This window comes from Tupaia chinensis, unplaced genomic scaffold (assembly GCF_000334495.1).
Source record: "Tupaia chinensis unplaced genomic scaffold, TupChi_1.0 Scaffold000199_1, whole genome shotgun sequence".
Taxonomy (NCBI): domain Eukaryota; kingdom Metazoa; phylum Chordata; class Mammalia; order Scandentia; family Tupaiidae; genus Tupaia; species Tupaia belangeri.
The window spans coordinates 590372-599175 of record NW_006159674.1 but is presented as its reverse complement, the minus strand read 5'-3'; positions in this window follow the sequence as shown (position 1 = coordinate 599175).

Sequence of the window (8804 nt, the reverse complement as noted above, 5' to 3'; positions counted from 1 at the left end):
TCCCTAGCTTAATCCCTTACCAGCTCTCTTCTATTCTAGTTTTGATCACACTGAGATAACATGCCATGATCTTTTAGGCTTTAGAGTTTTCGCATACAATTTGCATATTCTTTCCCCTTTGCCTTTATCCTGTCTGTTATTAGTATGACTTCTTCTAGAGAGCGTTTTCTCACCTCTCAGGTCCAAGTTGCATGATCTTTTATATGTATTTGCCCTCTGTTTCAAACCAACCTTTTATTTTAAATGCTACTTCTTTGTGTCTTATGAAAACTTGCCTTGTAAGATCATTAGAGGCTGTGTCTATTTTATTAATTGGTTTTTGCCCAAAGTATGGTACATGCTAAGCACTTGAATATTTGAATTAAAGTATCACTCATAGGAACCAAAGTATGTTTTTAAGCAAGAGAGTAACAAAATCAGGTTTAGAATAATTCTAAGAGTAATGGGCTCTGAGGCCAGTCAGACCTGTATTTGAATCTCTCTTTTAAAAAAAAATTTTATGCATTCATTCACTGTGTATCGTTACAGATTGTAAATGAATTTTCCCAGCATGAATACACTGTATGTTAGTCCAGTTAAAGATATTATCATACATATTATCATTAACAAATAATTCTCCATTTTTGTTTCCTTTCTTCTTACTCCTATGTAATTCTGTGCAAATTAGTCTTAAAAATGGCAATTTTGGGACCAGTAGTTAGTGTAATGGCTATGTCACTGGACTCCCATGTAGTCGACCGCGGTTCGAATCCTGGACCCGGTGGCTTAAACTCATGCTGGGCGCGTGTGGGTGCGTGCCCAAGATCCCGAGAGGAGAATGATGAAGAAAGGATTGTGGCATGGCCATCCCCTCTGGGGGGGTGATTTCTCACTTTCTGTCTCTCTGTCTCTCTCTCTGTCTGTCTGGTGAGTGCACATGCCCTATAGCAAAAAAACAAAACAAAAAAACAAAAAAAAACAAAAAAACAAAAACAAAACAAAAACCACAAACAAAACAAAACAAAACAAAAAACCTCTCCAAAATGCCAATTTCCTAATTTTTTGAGAAAATCAATAATGACATTAATGAGGCTCAATTTTGTTTCAGCTTTAGGGTATTACAAACATTTATTTTCACCTAGTTGAAACCAAATGAGACATTATCATGGTAGTTTAGATGTATGGAGATTAAATTATAACATTTCTTGCTGATAAAGATGAGGTGGGATACATAACTCAGTATGTTAGCTGAGATCATTTTATGTTATATATTTGAATTAAGTTTCCCACTCAGTCATCAACAGCATTAGTAAAACTTATATAACTGTGGAGTAGAACATCAAGAGTACTCTGCAAGGTAAGCTTAATAGGCATAGTTCCCTTAGAATAGGTTTCAAATCAAAGGAGCTATTTTTCTTCTATGAGTGAGGAAAGTGATATACACAACAGAGGTGTGACTCCAGGCAGTGATGCTCACATTAGGCAATGTTCAAAGATATTTGATTGAGGGAACCAGCAGTTAGTGTAATGGCTATGTCGCTGGACTCCCATGTAGTCAACTATGGTTCGCATCCCGGACCCGGTGGCTTAAAACTCATGCCGGGTGTGTGTGCATGCATGCCCAAGATCCTGAGAGGAAAATAGAGGAGAAGGGATTGCGGTGTGACCATCCCCCCTAGGGGGTGATTTCTCGCTTTCTGTCTCTATGTCTCTCTCTGTTTGGTGAGCGCACGCGCCCTATAGCAAAAACCTCTCCAAAAAAAAAAAAAAAAGGTATTTGATTGAGACAACTAGGTGGTATTTATGTAGCATCTAGTAGGTAGAGTATAGGGATGTCAGTAAACACTCTATACATTGCACAGGACAGTCCTCCCAGAAGTCAGTAATGTCTGGGTCAAGAACTCATTCCTAGTAAAAAATTTCTTGTCTCAAATTATATGTTATTTATTATTATATTTTGATTAGCAGTTATCTAGTACACTATGCTTTTTGGGTATATATTTACTATACCCTTTTACTATGAATTGTATTCTTTTAATTAAGAGTATATCTGAAGAAGAAAAAAGAGTATATCTGAATTATTTTTCAAATTTTAAATACTAACTTGGTAAGTAAAATTTTGTTTCTATTTATCATAATTTCTACCTTGACTAGTTTGCAGTATTTTTTGTATTCCTATGCTTCATTTTTTTTGTTGTATTTTTGTGACTTATTTACATTTTGTTCATTTATTTGTATATTTTCTTAATCCAGGGTTTTAAAAAAAATCTCATTTGTAGGTTAGATACACTATAATATTTTAACGTTCACCTAAGATTTTTACCATTGTATTAGTCTGCTCAAGCTGACATAACAAAATATTACGGATTGGGTGGTTTAAACAACACACATGTTCTCAGAGTTTTGGAGTCTGGAATGTCCAAGATTGAGGTGGCTGCAGAGTTCAGTTGTTGGTATGTGTGGATATGGGATATGTCACACGAAATAGACGTTAACTCAAAATTATAACAAAGGATAAAGAAGGATGCTGTGCTATAACAAAAGGGTCTATTACTTATGTATGTAGCTACACACACACACACACACACACACACACACACACTAATATACTAGTATATTAGTAATATGCTTGGCATCAGAGCTCCTAAATTTATAAAGCAAACATTGATAGTACTAAAGGGTGAAATAGATAGCAAGATAACAACAGTTTACTCTAATATCACACTTCCAACAGTGCTGGAATATCTAGACAGCAAATCAATAAAGAAACAGTGGACCTGAACAAAACTATAAATGAAATGGACCTAGCCGACATATACAGAATATTTCATTCAACAGTAGCAGAATGGACATTCTTTTTAAGCACAAAAGGAACATTCTGCAATAAAGGATGTTAGATCACAAAAGAAGTCTTCAAGTTAAAAAGATCAAAATCATACAAAATTAGGTAGAAACGAGGTTTCTGAATGTTACCAATATAAAGAAATGATCAATATTTGAGGTGATGGGTGTGCTAATTACCCTGATTCAATCATTACACATCATATACATGGATTGAAAAACCACATCATAGCCCACAAATATGTATACAACTATCATGTGTCAAGGAAAAATAAAATTATCTCTTATAACTATAAAGGGGTGAAACTAGAAATAATAACAGATGGAAAATTGGAATATTGGTAAGTGTGTGGAATTTTTAAAAAAAAATCCTAAATGTCAATGAGTAAAAGAAGAAATCAAAAGGGAAATTAGAGAATTCTTGAGACAAAGGAAAATAAAAGCACAACATACCAAAGCTTATTTGATGCAGCCAAGGCATGCCCCTCCCCCCCTCTCTCCCTTTCCCTTCTCACCCTCTTTCACTCCATGGTGAGTGCATGTGCCATATGGCAAATCAAAACAAAACAAAATACACATATACAACCTTTAAAAAAAGAAAATTTCAGTGACAGATGGTTTCACTAGTGAATTGTACCAAAATTTAAAGAAGAATTAAGGCTGATCTTTTTCAAACTCTTCCAAAAAATGAAGAGAAAGGAAATCATTTTATAAATCAGCATAATCCTGACATAAATAACAAATATACTATAAGAAAAGAAAATTATAAGTTGATATTCCTTACGAGCATATGTACAAAAATCTCCAACATGTACTAGCTAACCAAATTTGACAACATATTACAAAGATCTTATACCATGATTGAGTGGGATTTACCTCTGAAATGCAAATTAACAAATGTGATACACCACATTAACAGGATGAAAGATAAAAATCACATGACCATCTAAAAAGATGTAGCAAACCATTGACAAAATGTTCATCAAACTAGAAGAAAACTATCTCAACACAATTAAGGCCATAGGTGACAAGTCCACCTCTAACATTATATGCAATAGTATAATAATGAAAGTTTAAAAATTTAAAATAGGAACAAAAGAAGAATGCCCACTTTGATTACTATTTTTCTTTTTGAGAGGTTTTTGCTATAGGGTGCGTGTGCACACCAGAAAGAAAGAGAGGCTGAGAGACAGAAAGTGAGAAATCACCCCCCAGGAGGGATGGCCATATTGCAGTCCCTTCTCCTCCATTCTCCTTTCAAGATCTTGGGCATGCAAGCACATGTGTCAGTGTGAGTTTAAGCCCCCAGGTCTGGGACTTGAACTGTGGTTGACTACATGGGAGTCCAGTGATATGCCATTACACCAACTACTGGTCCCTGACTACTACTTTTTTTTTTTTTAAGAGATTTTTGCTATAGGGCGCATGCACTCGCCAGACAGACAGAGAGAGAGAGAAAGAAAGAAATCATCCCTGGGGGGGGGCACCCTGCAATCCCTTCTCCTCCGTTCTCCTCTCGGGATCTTGGGCATACACGCACATGCACCTGGCGTGAGTTTTAAGCCACCGGGTCCAGGACGTGAACCGCGATTGACTATGTGGGAGTCCAGCGACATAGCCATTACACTAACTGCTGGTCCCTGGTCACTGACTACTTCTGTTCAACATGTTATTGGAAATTCTAGTTGAAGCAATTATTCAATAGGAAGAGAGAAAAGGTATACAAATTGGAAAAGAACAAATAAAACTATTTGCAAATGACGTGATCCTATATATAGAAAACATTAAAACGTTAAACCAAAATAAAAATGTCAGAACTAATAATCAAATTCTGTAAAGACGTAGAATGTAAGTCAACATGAAAAATAATTGACTGACTTTTTAAACACTAACAAGAGAATTAAAACACTATGATACTGGCATAAAGAGAGACATATAGACCAATGAGACAGAGTAGAGAACCTAGAAATAAACACATACGTTTACACTCAATTGACCTTTGACACGGTGTCAAAAATACACAGAGGGGAAAAGATCACCTCTTCAACAAATGGTGTTGGAAACTAAATATAACAAGTAAAAAACATGAAATTGGACTCCTACATTATACCATACGCAAACATCAACTCAAGACAAATTAAAAACTTGAACTTAAAAAATGTAACTATAAAATTCCTAGAAGAAAACATAGGAGTAATCTTATGATATTGATCTTGGCAATTATTTCAAGGATTTGACACCAAAAGTACAGGCAACAGAAGCAAAAACAGAAAAGTGGGACTTCGATTAATGAAAATCTTCTGGATGCCAAAGGAATTAATTCATAGAATAAAGTTACTTATGTTACTTATGGAATGGGAGAAAATGTTTGTAAACAATGTTATCTGATAAGAGAGATATTTATAAAATATTTAAGAAAATTTTATAATTCCCTATCAGAAAGCAACAACAAAAAACCTGATTAAAAATGAGCCAGAAGCCTAAATTGGTATTTTTACAAAGAAGATGTAAGTGGTCAACAGGTATGTAAAGAAGATGCTCAGTATTGATTGCTATCAGGGAAATAAAAAATGGAAATTACAATGAAATACAATCTCACACCTGTTAGGGTGGCTATTTTCAGAAAAACAAAAGATAAGTGTTCATGAAGATATAGAGAAATTGAAATCCCTGTACATCATTGCTGGGGATGTAAAATTGTGTAGCTGCTATGAAAAATGATATAAAGTTTTCTCAAAAGTTAAAATTTAAGGTACCACATTAGCCAGAAATCCTACTTTTGAATATATTGGGTTGTTGGGAAAATCATGCTGCATTTTGGCATAGAAAAACACGTCAAGACTTTTCTGACAATCTAATATATTAAAAATAATTGAAATCATGATCTTGAAGAGATATCTGCAGTCACATGTTCACTGAAGTATTATTCACTGTAACCAAGATAATAGAAACAAAGTGTCCATGGAAAAACAAATACATAAAGAAAATGTTATACATACATGCAATAGAACATTGTTAAGTCTATAAAATAAGGAAATCATGCCATTTGCAAGAACCTGGATGAATCTGAGGACAAGATACTAATTGAAGTAAGCCAGTCACAGAAGGAAAAATACTGCATGATTCCTATTATATGAAGTATCTATAATAATCTATAACAGTGAAACTCGTAGAATCAGGAAACAATATTAGTCACCAGGAACTTGGGGTGTGGGGTGCAGTTGGGGAAATAGGCAGTTTACAACAGGTATAGAGTCTACTCATCTATGCTAGATGAGTAAGTTCCAGAGATACATTGTGAAATATAGTGCCTATAGTTAACAGAATGGTATTGTACACTTCAAAATTTGTTAAGAGAATAGATCTTATGTTAAGTACTCTTACCACAAACAACAGTATTAAAAATAAATGGATATGAAGAAACTTTGGGAGGTGTGGAATATGCCTATTATCTTAGTTATGGTTATAATATCACAGGTTTTGCAAACATTTAAGGACATCAAATTGTATAAATTAAATGTGCACAGTTCTTTATATATAAAATACACCTCAATAAAATTGTTAAAAAATAGAAAGTAAAGGGAATGAGTCTTGGGGACAGCAGAGTCTTAGGGACCTGAAACATTGAAATCTATTTTGTTTATTCTAGAAAGGAGATAATTTTTACATCCTTCATGGGAAATCAACAAGATTCTATATTTCTTCTTGTTGAGGCCCATAGATATAGCTCATGAACAGTAGGCTAGAGATGATTGTAAGAAGCATCTAGGCAAGATACTTGAGACGGACTTAATGAATAATTACACCTCATTTTCAGATTGGGGTCCTGCTGCTAGTGAATAAAGCTTTGTCTTTTCTCCGCTGTTTTCTGGTCGTTCTACTCCACAGCTGTAGATATGGCATTCTCTGTGTGGACATATTGAAATCCAATTCTTCACTATCCCATCAGCTATTTACTATTGGTTGAAAACAGAAAATAATATTGAAAATTTTAAACTTTGATACAGACTTTTATTTTTCCGAAGTCACACATGACTGTAAAATGATACATTAAATATATGCAGTTCATGTTTAGATATTTCACAATAGAATTTTAAATAATGTCTCAATTTTGTATAAAAGCAAAAGTCTTTTTACTTCTAGATAGCTAAATTTGACTCAAACAGATGGCCGTTCTAAGAGCTGTCACTCTCTGATAGTTTTTTTTGAAAAATACATTTTTTCATATTGCATAGATGAAATTATACTTACATATGGGAAAGAAACTGTGTATATAATAACCTTAGATTTCCTGGTGTCTTTTACCATGTGCTGCTATCAGTGGTTTGTTGACATCAGGGACAACTAAACTTGGGCAAACACTCACTTTAAAGACTCTGGAAGTATTTTTCTTATCTATAGAGATAAATTTCGAATTGATTTATTTAAGACATAGATGAAAATAATCTTAAAAAATTTCATAGAAGATTCTGGATCTCTGTTTCTAAAGTAAATTTTCAAGTCTTACTGTTTATCTCTGCTGCAAATTATCTGAAATTCTTTCCATTGTTTTTCTTCTAATATTTACCTGTAGTCACTTTAATCTCTGAACTGCTGTTTATTTTTAGAAGATCTATCTAACAACGTTAGGGGCTTATGATTTTACTGGTGGTTTTTGGTAAAGAGAGAAAGATGATGCACTCTGCTTATCCCAGAAGCTCTTTCTTCTAAAGTTTCCCTCTCTCCCTCTCCCTGTCTATCTCTTCCCCTCCAACGCAGTCATAAATACATGCATGAGGTCATATGTTTGCATGTATGCAAAGATTACGTCCAATATTTTGAAAACTTATTTGAAGAACAAGCCATTGACTGGAAACTAATGGCTCTTAAACCTATCATAGCAGAGCTATGGATGGACCAATTACATAAAACAATTCTGGCATCAAAATGAGAATAATGAACTCACCTTAAAGTAGTCTCAAAATAGTGAATGAAAACCAATTTATTTAAACAGTTAGCTTTTATAGAAACTGACTAAAACAGAGAAGTTGCTTTAACTGGGAAACTAACCAACTGGTTGGAAGAAAGTTAAATGGAGAGAGAAGTAAAAATCAGTAATTGTTTATCATGAAAGATAGGCTGGCTTGTTATCTTTAAGGATGGGCCTGTTTTGCTTTTTAGGTAAAGGCCTCAGGCTTATTCTGGGCTGAGCACTTCACTGTGTCCTTGCTCTGGACTGATGACAGAAGAGTGTGTCTTGGATGGTCATCTGTCTGCAGCCTTATTGAATTATAACTATGGCCAAGCTCAATTCACTGAATGCCAAAAATCCAAACTCTTTAAGATGATGAAATTTTGGAACCAGAGGGCTTTCATTATTCTTCAGCTCAGCTTGTCAAACAGCACTACTGACAATTAAATCATTTGCCACAAGGCAGCTTTGTTATTTCAAATTGAGCTGCCTCCATGTTCATTTTTTTCTTTAACTCTCTTTTCTGACAACCTATTTGACAGAGAAGGGGATTACAATGTGTAGTATAAAAAGATTAATTTGTGATTTTAATGAATTCCTTCACCCTACTATTTGGTGGCCAAGAAATATAATTCTCAGTGTAATTTTTGATTAATAGATTGATAGCTCCAGAATAACTTCCTTATTTTGAAATCTAAACCAAAGGTCATACCTAAGGAAAGCTAGCTAACTGTAGTAGGGCTAGAACCCAAGCCTCCCTAACGTCCTCCTGTTTTACCATAATGGCATTCTTTAGTGTATCTCCCGAGAAGAGCATGGCACATACAGCAGCATTACAAGGTCAACTACTGCCATCAGATTACAACTGCCAGTGGCTGCTACCCTGGTCTCATTTGAAACAAGTGACAGAGCAATAAAAGTAATAAAACTCTGGTAACTCATTTTCTTTTTTTTTTATTTATTAAATTTTTATATATATATATTTTTCATTTCTTTTTTAAAATTTTTTCTTTTTTTTTTAACTTAATTCCCT